Genomic DNA, 12,114 nt, shown 5'->3' with positions numbered 1-12,114 from the left:
AGAGGTCTGTATTACCTATTTAAAAAATCATACCCAACTGGCTGAACAGTTCAGTTCTCAATTTCAGTATATGTTTCTATTTTTTAAACTTTAAAATCTTTTTAAGACATAACACCTGGGAATTAAAAAATCACAACATTTTAGGAAATGAAGGGGAAAACCTAATAGGAACCCTTCCATTTGGAAGGGTATTGAGTCTCCCCCGCTATTTCTAATAGACAGCTGAGCACACCTTCATACTCTGAAACTCAGAACTCCATGGCCAGTCACAAATCAGAGGAACACCATTTATTTTCTGCAAAATAGTTTCCCTGATTTATTTGAAGATGTCTGTGTTTTGTAACTTTAAATTTTAAAGCATTTATTTTTCTCTTTCAACAAAAGTTATTCTCAGATTTAAGACACTGATTTTGCATCTTTTATGAAGGTTTTGAAAATAAGATTTTCTTTTATTGGTCACCCGAGATTAGATGAAGAATTAATGTTCTTTCAGACTTACTTGATAAAGTTCTGCTGCAATCTTCTAAACTAACACATCAGCCTGGGTTTGCATGGTTCAAACTGTAATAGAGGTGATGACTGTTAGTGGTACCTAGTGCAGATTGGGTCCCCCAGGTTTTCACTGTGTTCCATGTTTACCCAGGGATTTTCACTAGAATAGCCCATTTGGGTCTGCCCTCTGCCAGTAGCAGTACAGGCTCTGAACCTTCCAGAAATCTAAAAATGAGGTGTCCTGTTTACAAGACACCTGATTAATAATAGTAAAACCTTTCCATAGCCTCATAGAACAGGCCTCCTGAAACAGAGCGCATTCATATATTCACATATTTAAATGGAGTGGTTGAAAATATTACAGACATAAAAGCTGTAATTTACAGTGTATTGCACCAGGGGTTTGGGATTCTGATGCTAGATTTTCATAGCTTCTAATTATGTCTACATTTGGAGTAAGTGGCTACATTTGTTGCCAGGCAAGGTGTAATGCTAAGAGGCTCCCTTCTTTTAAAAGGCATTATTGCATAATGTTCCTGGCCTGCACTGCTTCCAGAAGTATAAGCAGGTCTAGTGTGTCTTCTCTCTCAGTCTGTCACTTTATTAAAACACAACAATTTGCAAGTGTTATTTAGCAGATCAGCTGGGTTCATTTCAAAGGCTAATATTTAACAGAGAGGGAAATAACCCATCCCAATCCTTTTAAAAAGTATTTTCTGTGTATTCTTAGGCAAATTGCCTAGTGTCTTACATAGATCTCAAAGCTAGGATTCAAGGATAATTTTAGTAATGTCTTACCCTGCTTGCCAACATAATTCAAATGATCGATTCTATAGCAGAAGGAATCTAATTCACAGAGCACTCATTTGTACTACAGACCACATTATTTAAAGTAGTTAAATTTTTCTTCATTTCCTGTTGCATTTCTGTGTATGGCTGGTGGCATGTGAATTCACAATTAATTTCCTCACTGAAATGTGACAGAAAAATATCTGCTTTACCTTGTCTTAAGCATTCCTGTCAGAGCTTTGGACTCTCCTATTCAATATGATGCTAGCTTAAACAGGCACCTGGTATCACTATAAACAAATATTGACACGGTGTTCACTTATATACATATATGTAAAAAAAGTGCTGATGGTGTAGCAGTTAATTAAAAGCAACAGCAGGAAGAACTCAGCCTCTGGAGAATTTGATGAGTTACATCTGGAAAAAAAATGGTCAGAACCAGGGTGTTGGAGTCAGTCCCAAATTCCAGTTCTGTTCCTGACATTGGTTAGCAAAGCGGGCCCCTTAGGCTCAGTGTCTGTGAAGAAATGAAGCCAATAAGACCACCTGGCCTATGGGGTTTGTTTGTTGGCGGATTAAGTAACAAAATGCGGATGAAGTGCGTGACCCAGTGCCTGATCCAGTAAGTGTCCAGTTAATGGATGTTAACTATTATTTTCTCTGCTTCTTTGGGTCCACATTTATAAAATAGCAATATAATACTATGGCAACAATCATAGTTATCTCTTAAGTGTTGCTCTGAGAAGTAAGATTATGTACATGAAATAGTACCTGGCATGGTTGCTTCCCCAAACTGGTCTCCCAAAGTTTTCACCCATAAAACTAAATTGCAAGTTGGGAGAATTTCAAGGATGATTCATTCCTGAATTTGAGACTTTTTATTTATTTATTTATTTATTTTTTTAATTTTTACTTTTTTGAGTGAGAAGATTTGTCATTTAGATTCTTTAAGTTTTACTTACTTTTTCTGATCTGGATGATGACTTAAATTTGTGAGCCTACCAGCTTAGAAGATAAAATATTGCATTGGAACAATAGTTAACTAGAGGCAGAAATTATTTTCAGGGAAGTTAAAAAACTGAAATTAAGAATCTGTTCAACCTCAGGGAATGGAAAGCAAAAACATGATGGTGCTTAAAATACTGTTTTCAAACCTTTCATTATTCTGGCCCTAGCAAATGAGGAAACTTTGTTTTCCCCTAAATGCTGTATAGTAAGTATCTCCTTTCAGGAGAGAAATCTGTGGGAGAGGGATTTGATGGAAGCTGTGACTAACTAGCTTTTTATTAGGGACCGAATACTGATTAAATTATAGGCATTATTTTAACTCAACTTGTCTTCCCAATACTATTGGGATTTAGAATTAGAATTGCTGTATTTTGCAATGAGTGCTGAAGAGAACAAAGACCAGCTACTGACATATAACTGAAAAGGTTTTTCTCAGCAAAGGACTAGACTTGGCAGTGGCAGTTTGGCCTTTATGCAGCGATTTCCAAGGACACACTGGAGTTACAAAAGAGGTACATGCTTTCTGAAATCAGAGGCACTCACCTGGGCAGAAGTCCACATCAGTTCAAACTGACTTTCATGTTTTTGTGTGAGAAAAGGAAAACCTCTCATTTAAAGTTATGTATTGGATATTCTTAAAATGTTCTAGTTCCTTGCCAGGCTGATTTTATGGGATGTCATTGACACGAGGGGTACTGGGAAATAAATTCCTGTACTGTTATAAATAAATAACTATTTGTACTATTAACTAGCCTTAGGACCTGAAATTATACCAGAAGTTCTTTTTGGATCATATTTCAGTTTAGAGAGCCAGCCACACATCAGCAGTTAAGGGCTGAACCCCCATATCTTTCTGTCAACTCAGCACCACCCCATTTCCAGGAATCTCCTGAAATTACCGCCACTTTGGAAATCAAATCATCATTTCCACTTCTGAGTACATTAAAACTCTCCACATGTGCAGGAGAATATACAAAAACATTCACTGTAGCGTTGTTAACCAGCCATTGAGTACTGCTTTTCTAGAATAAAGGAAGTTGCATTTTTTTTTTTTTTTCTCATTCTGGTCATGATCACTTTAATTTATTACTCTTGGGGAAGTCTCTAATGGAGACCTATAGAGCAGCTGGCCCATTTGGGAGAAGCGTGACATCAGAGATGCTTGTCTCTTCCTTGGCTTCATCTGCTAGAAATAGTAACTAAGTCCTTTGCCTATGCTGGTAGGAGAGGAGCTGTAGAAAATCAAATTAGCAGGAAAGAAACTATTAGTCTTCATTTTCTTGTTTCCAACCTGCAAATACAGATTGTTAAATACACTTGTTCCCTAATGCTCATTAGGAAATCTTGAAGAATAGCCGGACAGGAAAAAAGCATGGGGATTATGAGCAAACAATACCACTAAAATATAATGCAAAGTCAGGATCGTTGCTTCTCATTCAGACGATCTTACAAGTTTAAGGTTGGTTGAATTAGAAATTTTTCCATTAAATAATTTCATACCTAGTTATATGTAGACTAATGTCACATTTACAATCCCAAATGTATCTTTTTATTTAGAGTTTTCTTTTTGTTGGACTTGAAGATAAAATAGCTGAAACGGGATAATCAATATATGAAATCATTTTACATTTAGTAGTATCCCTAGGACTTGTTAAGTTCACTGGTGTTAAGTTCACTGGAATATTTGTTTGTCTAAGAATGCAGAGCTTTTACTAAAAATAATCTAATGGCAATGTTGTGTAGCCCCAACTCTTTATTGCTTGAGGAGTTTTACTTTCAGAGACAATGGATTACAGGTTAGTGATAGGCAAAGCATTTTTGGAGTATACCAAAGGCCCCAAACATATCATTTGGATGTCCAGGAGGAAGTGACATTAAATACAGGATTTTAATATTTAGAGTTTTATAGCCATAGAACCATCCACTGGGGATTGAATCATAGACCTGACTTCTTTTAAGATTAAAATCTTCAATTTTGGAAACATTTTACTACATTTCAAAGTATGTTAAGTCTTTAAACCATTTAGGTTTAATCATTTGTTTCTTCTCTTGTAGCATCCATTCTTAATGTCTCCAGTTTTTATCTATTAGTCCTACTAGCCTTTGATAACTTGATCTCCCTTTTGTTATCCATTCTTCTTTTGTGGTTTCTAAGAATATTGGCGTATTTGCTGTGCCTTGAATTTGCTGGTGTCGTACTGCCAAGGGCCTTTGCTTTTGCTTTATGCTTTGCTTCTGCGTAGAAGAGCCCTTCCCCAGATGTCCATAGAGTTCCTTCCTTCTTACTAAGGAGGCTTTCTCTAAATACCCTTTTAAAACTGCACTTTCCCCTCTCATTTCTAGTTCTAGTCTCCATTTTATGCAACATATTGCATATTTTACTTGATTGTTTTTCTGTGTACATGCACTAGAATGTAAGTTCTGTGAGGCCAGGGGTTTTTGTCTGCTGTTCACACTTTGTCCTCAGGGCTGAGAACAGGGACTGGCACGTGGGTATCCAACAAAACTACTTATTAAATGAATCACAGCAGATTATGTTGCAAACTGCAACCCTAAATAGGAATAACTTATATTTAATTAATTCTCATTCAGAAGGATTCTTATGGTCATGACATTTGATATTTCTATGTTATTTAAATTTTTTTTTTAATTTTTTTTTTTTTTTTTTTTTAGAGAGAGAGAGACAGAGACGGAGCACTAGCAGGGGAGGGGCAGAGAGAGGGAGACACAGAATCCAAGGCAGGCTCCAGGCTCTGAGCTGTCAGCACAGAGCCCAACACAGGGCTCAAACCCACAAACTGTAAGATCATGACCTGAGCCAAAATAGGATGCTTAACCGACTGAGCCCCTGATATTTTTATTTTAGAGTCAGAGGAAAGAAACTTTACGATTAACCAATACCCATTCAATAACATGTAAGATCACAATAGTTGTAAACTGAAATGTCATCAGGATTTGGGCAGTTAAATAAATGTGTGAAGCACCCTATCGGGGAATGATGGGGTCTGTGATAAACAAGAGAGTTTATATACTGTCCTACTTAAAGGCATTTGGATTTGAAAGAGAAATTTAAAACACAGCACTGCCTGAAGGAAACGTATCTACCTGTGGTTTCAAAGGCCCACTTCAGCTGTCAGTATGTGGCTGACAGGACCATGAAGACATTTTCTAAGTCACACTGTTTTTGAACTGCGTTTTAACTATATATTCAGGTTTGGGTATGTGCCTGACTCCACATCAGGACAGAAATACTCAACTGATCAAATCTAATTACATTTGCTTCCCAACTAAATTGTGTATCACCTTCCCCTCTTGTGAGAGATATGGCCCCTCTTGGGTCCTCAGCATCTGATTATTGCAAACCTAATTGATTTGCGACATTTCATTAATAAAGTTAACTAAAACTAATTATACATATTGAATAAAAGTTTCCTGTGAAATGAATTATTCTATTTAGCTTAAGGGTTCTTAATTGGCAGAATGAATTGCTGAGGAGGACTGCAGAATTAGTTTCTCTTGGGATCTTTATATCTATCTATCTATATCTAAAAATATATATATATATATATGTATATGTATATTTATATAAACTTAACCAATATGGGTTGATGGATAGTGACACCATAGAAAATAAAAACAGAAAAAAAAAATTGATAAAATGTGAAAATTAAAGATGTCAGACATATTCCTAAGAAGATAAAAATCATCAAATAGGTTACATAGATCTCTTCCTTTTAAGATGTTAAATTAGGTCTGTTAAACTTGTCATATATCTTAAAGAAGCTAAAATAAATTTTTAAAAAATATTTATTTATTTTTGAGAGTGTGAGAGACAGAGAGTGTATGAGTGGGGGAGGAGCAGAGAGAGGGAGACCCAGAATCTGAAGCAGGCTCCAGGCTCTGAGCTGTCAGTACAGATCCCAATGTGGGGTTCAAACTCGGGAAGAGCGAGATCATGACCTGAGCCAAAGTAGGACGCTTAACTGACTGAGCCACCCAGGCGCCCCTAAAATAAAAATTTTTAAGTTATTGACATTTATTGTTTTATTCATAATTATGAATCTTCCTTCACTTATTTGGTACATATTCTATTTCTTACTCTTTAATTCAGATGGCATGTTCTGTCTAACTCACCCATCTAATTAAGTCTACATTCTAGCAGAAATCCAGGGGTTGCTTACTACTACTTCAGTTATCCCAAATCAAGCTGATGTGCTGTGGGCAGTACTTCTCACAAATAGGGCCGTTTCCAAAGCTCCTTAATTGTTCAGCTGTATACAGATAAACATGTTCTATGTAAAATGAAGACTAGCATTCATTGGTTTAGAGATGAATAAAGTACGTCTGGTCCATTAGTGTTATATGTATCACATAAGAAGCTGTTGTCATTACTGACTTGAATTTGCATTGCTTTCACATTGCCAAAACGGGTTGGACTTCTGGCTTTACATCGCTGAGACAATTGTTTTATCCTCCTGCTCTGGACACTGACCATACTAGAGGGACCAGAAGCAGTGAAATGCCTATCTTGTTCTTCCTCTTTGACTTGGGAGCATCGCTGAGGAGCCAAGGTTCAGGGTCTATGTCAAGAGACAGCCTTTATCCACTGCATGGTTTTATCTACAGCAGCTCTGTTTGCTTTCTGTAGTGACCCATACTGTGTATAGAAGTATTTTGGCCTTGCCTGGATGAGAGGAGGAGGAAGGCTGCTCCTGATTGGATTTTGGGCTTGAAATATGACATTGTTCCTGTTGTCCCAGGGCCCCCAGCATATGTTTGAATTCTGGAAAGGTGCCAAAGACATAGTCCCAGATAACTGGTTACATTCTACCAGGTCTGTGCTGTATTATTACATTTCTAAGATATCCCACACCTTCTGAAATTAAAAAAAAAAAAAAAAAAAAATTCCTATATGTATAAATCTTGTTAAAAGCCTTTTTTAAAAAAATGTTTATTTATTTTGAGAGAGAGAGAGAGAATGAGTGAGGGAGGCAGGAGCACAGAGGGAGGGAGAGAGAGAATCCCAAACAGGCTCCATGCTCACAGCACAGAGCCTGACATGGGGCTAAATCTCACAAACCCATGAGATCATGACCTGAGCCGAAATCAAGAGTTGGACAGTGACTGAACCATCCAGGTGCCTCTAAATCTTAAAAGTCTTAAAAGGAATGACTAGTTGAAGGGGAAGGATGACAATTTTTTTGGTACTAATCCAAAGTTCTCCCTGCCAGCAAAACAGCCTCTACATTTACATGCTAATTCTCTGAGTTCTTTTAATTATTATTATCTACAAAAAAACCTTTTTTAATGTTTGTTTATTTTTCAAGGAGAGAGAGACAGAGCGTGAGTGGGGGAGGGGCAGAAAGAGAGCGAGACACAGAATCTGAAGCAGGCTCCAGGCTCTGGGCTGTCAGACAAAGCCCAATGTGGGGCTCGAACTCACGGGCTGTGAGATCATGACCTGAGCTGAAGTTGGACGCTTAACCGACTGAGCCACCCAGGCACCCCTGAGCTCTTTTAATTATTAAAAATAGTAACAGTAATCCAAATGTGAGTCTCCTACCTTGTCAGTTAGGTGCTAAGCATATCTAGTTCTATTTTTTTTTCAAGCCTAGGAACAGTGTTTCTATACATATATTGTGAATAATAGGTTATTTGGAGTAAACCTGTTACTCTATAAAGAAAGCTTTTTTTGTTTGTTTATTGAAAGAACCACCCCTCAAATGGCTACCCTTTACTTTGCCTTTTTTCATTGCTAAGACTCTAGGATTCATACTTGATAATTCCAAACTGGGTGCAAATTTCTATTATATATGCTTTTATTGAAAAATAATATTAAATGTGTAAAGGGAATATAGTGTGGACATTTAAATGCTTTTCTCACAGTTAGTTATATAGCTGTTTCAAATCCTTGATGCTTCGATGACTCAAAGACAAAGTTGTTTTTAATTTTTTGCCTTGTGTAACACACAATCATTAGTCCAGGAGCCAAATGTAATTGAGCTACTAGGTATAAGTTTCTTTTTTTTTTTTTTTTTTTTTTTTTTTTTTTTTTTTTTTTTTTTTTCAACATTTATTTATTTTTGGGACAGAGAGAGACAGAGCATGAACGGGGGAGGGGCAGAGAGAGAGGGAGACACAGAATCGGAAACAGGCTCCAGGCTCCGAGCCATCAGCCCGGAGCCTGACGCGGGGCTCGAACTCACAGAGCGCGAGATCGTGACCTGGCTGAAGTCGGACGCTTAACCGACTGCGCCACCCAGGCGCCCCGAGTTTCTAGAAAGTAATTGAGATTGATATTTTAATAATGGGATCATATTAGTGGAAATGGTGACTAAGAACTTTAAGAATATACTATAATGGGATGGTTACATTAATTAAAATGAAAACAAACTACTCTTCTCTGTGGTACATATAATTTGGAAAGAGAAATAGGGACTTCTAGTATCTTGTACATTTCTATAAAAAGAGAAGAAAAGAAATGTGGTCTAATACTTATTTTTCTTGTCTCTCCAATTTTTTTTTTTTAATTTTTTTTCAACGTTTTTTATTTATTTTTGGGACAGAGAGAGACAGAGCATGAATGGGGGAGGGGCAGAGAGAGAGGGAGACACAGAATCAGAAACAGGCTCCAGGCCCTGAGCCATCAGCCCAGAGCCCGATGTGGGGCTCGAACTCACGGACCGCAAGATCGTGACCTGGCTGAAGTCGGACGCTTAACCGACTGCGCCACCCAGGCGCCCCTCTCCAATTTCTTAAAATATGTGAAGTCAGCTGTAGTTAGGTCAGTACAATTGAGACATATCTATTGCTGCAGGAAAAACAAACCTCACAGAATATACAGAATAAAAAAAATATGGGTCATTAAGATGACCCTACGTCTTTTCTAGTTTTGTTTTACTTGGAGTTGTCAATGATGCGGGTAAAGAACCCAACAGCTGTATATTATTAGTTCAGTATAATTACATGTACCTCTTCTCACGATTTTTAAGAAAACCAAGAACTTCTAACTTTAGAACAGTACATAAGATACTTAATCCCATGTATCTTAATACGCAAATAAATAAGAAAAAGAGAAAGTTACTGCGAGAACTATAGATACCCTGCAACTGAGAAAATTAGAATTTAAAAAATACTTTAAAATTTCCAAATAAGTTTAAAAGAGCATAACAATTGCTTACCAAGTAGCAGTGGAAGAGTCCACTCTGTTGTTAGTACTATCAAAGGAATACTATCCAATAGAAGTTTCTATGATGATAGAAATGTTGTAAATCTGTGCTGTCCACTAGAGGAGCCACTGGCTACATGTATCTACTGGAATTCTTGAAATATGCCTAGGACAACTGAGGAACTGAATTTTTAGTTTCATTGTATTATAGTTAATTTACATTTACACTTGAGTAGCCACACATGACACATGAATGCCACACTGGATAGTGCCGGCCTACAGATTTTAAGTCACGGAATATGGTCTTTATTGATTCTTTTAAATGTCCTGGTTTTCCCCATCTGTCCTAAGTAGATTTCAACTTAAATTCTTTTGGTCCTATAAAACAAGCCCTGAAATGCTGTTTACACATTACTGGTTTAAATCAATAAGAGATCAGAGTTCTCTGGTCGTAAGTTGGTAAAAGAGACATTGCAATGTTCAGAAGGTCCTTCTGAACACACCTTTTGTATTTCAGTATAGTGCCCATGGATGGCATGGGGCCTTGGAGATTGTTTTATAGGAAACCCAAGGCAAAGTTTTGGCAGTTAGTGGCCAAATTGGTATAGCATCAGTTCTTTAGCAAACAAAAAATAACTTAGAATTAAGCATGTTTTGCTTATTCATCTGAAACTGAAAGTTTGAAAAAGTTAATTTTATGGAGGGTTTTTTTCCCCCACTGTTTTGTTATTTGTAAGCAAAAAAATCATATTTATTTTGCTATAAATGTGTGAATGTTAGAAAGCGGGGGCTTCCAAAACACAGGAGAAGGGAGGCTGTTATATAGAAATTTCTATCAGGAACTCCCCTGGATTACTGTCTTGCTTCTTCCGTTACAAGGTTGATGGCATATTATGGACAAAGAGTTTCTTCTGTTCAGTACTCTTAGGATGTAAAATAAAGCTTCCTATCTTAGTGCCTTTCTAATTAGGACAAACATTTCAGTGTGCTTTTCCCAGAGCTGGATTTTTATTGAAAACATGTACAGCCCAGCTTTCTAAGCTTATCTGTACCTCAAAAACAAAAACAGAACAAAACAAAACAAAAAATCCCCAAAACCTAAAGATTTCTAGTGGCAGAACTCTGTAGAATGTACCCATTTTTGTCGCCAAGATTTTTTTTTCAATATATGAAATTTATTGCCAAAATGGTTTCCATACAACACCCAGTGCTCATCCCAAAAGGTACCCTCCTCAATGCCCATCACCCACCCTCCCCTCCCTCCCACCCCCCCTCCCTCCCACCCCCCATCAACCCTCAGTTTGTTCTCAGTTTTTAAGAGTCTCTTATGCTTTGGCTCTCTCCCACTCTAACCTCTTTTTTTTTTTTTTCCTTCCCCTCCCCCATGGGTTTCTGTTAAGTTTCTCAGGATCCACATAAGAGTGAAACCATATGGTATCTGTCTTTCTCTGTGTGGCTTATTTCACTTAGCATCACACTCTCCAGTTCCATCCACGTTGATACAAAGGGCCATATTTCGTTCTTTCTCATTGCCCTGTAGTACTCCATTGTGTATATAAACCACAATTTCTTTATCCATTCATCAGTTGATGGACATTTAGGCTCTTTCCATAATTTGGCTATTGTTGAGAGTGCTGCTATAAACATTGGGGTACAAGTGCCCCTATGCATCAGTACTCCTGTACCCCTTGGGTAAATTCCTAGCAGTGCTATTGCTGGGTCATAGGGTAGGTCTATTTTTAATTTTCTGAGGAACCTCCACACTGTTTTCCAGAGCGGCTGCACCAATTTGCATTCCCACCAACAGTGCAAGAGTGTTCCCGTTTCTCCACATCCTCGCCAGCATCTATAGTCTCCTGATTTGTTCATTTTGGTTGTGGCCAAGATTAAAGCAGTCCTCAATAGTTTCCTAACTCTACCATGGAGTGCCTTCTGGCAACTGTTTCCTCCTTGCCAATGAAACAGAGAAGAATAAAATCAACATTTGTCTACCCACCCACCACTTATCCTATCTATCTTCTGCTTTGATAAAATATAATCCCAAGATATTCAGAAGGAGATAAGCTACTCTTTTCATTCTCCCTGGAGGGACTAGGGGATGTCCTCCCTGTTAATTTAGGAAGTTGAGGGTTTGTTCCTTGAGCTGAGTTTTTGTCAGGAGAAAAAAGTCTTTTGATCTGGAAAATGCAGGAGTCTTTTTATGAAAAATATCAGGCAGGGCCATGTGAGAGGAAATGGATGGAGAGAGCAGTCCCTGATTACTTATGCTGCCCTCTCAGGTTCTGACCGTAATGCCCAGCTGCATGATTCATACCTACCAGAGGGCTAGGCTATGTGGGGATTAAAGGGTACCTTGTCTCCAACTCCACATTGCCCTTTTCCCTATATCTTACTGGAGTAAGGGGAACTTTCATGAAAATAAGACTGAGAGACATCTGGATTTTCTGAAGGTGAGCAGATCAAGTTTTAAGGTTTTAGGACATATGGTCTTTTAAGACATATGTTTTAAGACATATGGTCTTTGGACATGGCTTTTGGAAGTGAGTGCTTCACAGAGCCCCATTGGGTGGCTGAGGAGAGAACACAATCTCCCGTTTCTCTTAAAGCCCTACATAGTGTGAAGAGTAACGTTCAGAGCAATCCATCCGTGGCCACAA

At 37.8% G+C, this 12,114-nt stretch overlaps 1 protein-coding gene across 1 annotated transcript in view; it reads right to left on the bottom strand.

Annotated features, from left to right (window-relative positions):
* AGTR1 (angiotensin II receptor type 1) overlaps positions 1 to 12,114 on the bottom strand; it is a 47,028-nt gene that overhangs the window by 24,398 nt on the left and 10,516 nt on the right. The gene's annotated exons all lie outside the window — the stretch shown is intronic.

The sequence above is a fragment of the Puma concolor genome, chromosome C2 (genome assembly GCF_028749965.1).
Source record: "Puma concolor isolate L17-30 chromosome C2, mPumCon1.1.hap2, whole genome shotgun sequence".
Classification (NCBI taxonomy): Eukaryota; Metazoa; Chordata; class Mammalia; order Carnivora; family Felidae; genus Puma; species Puma concolor.
This window is presented reverse-complemented; position numbering and strand designations above follow the sequence as displayed.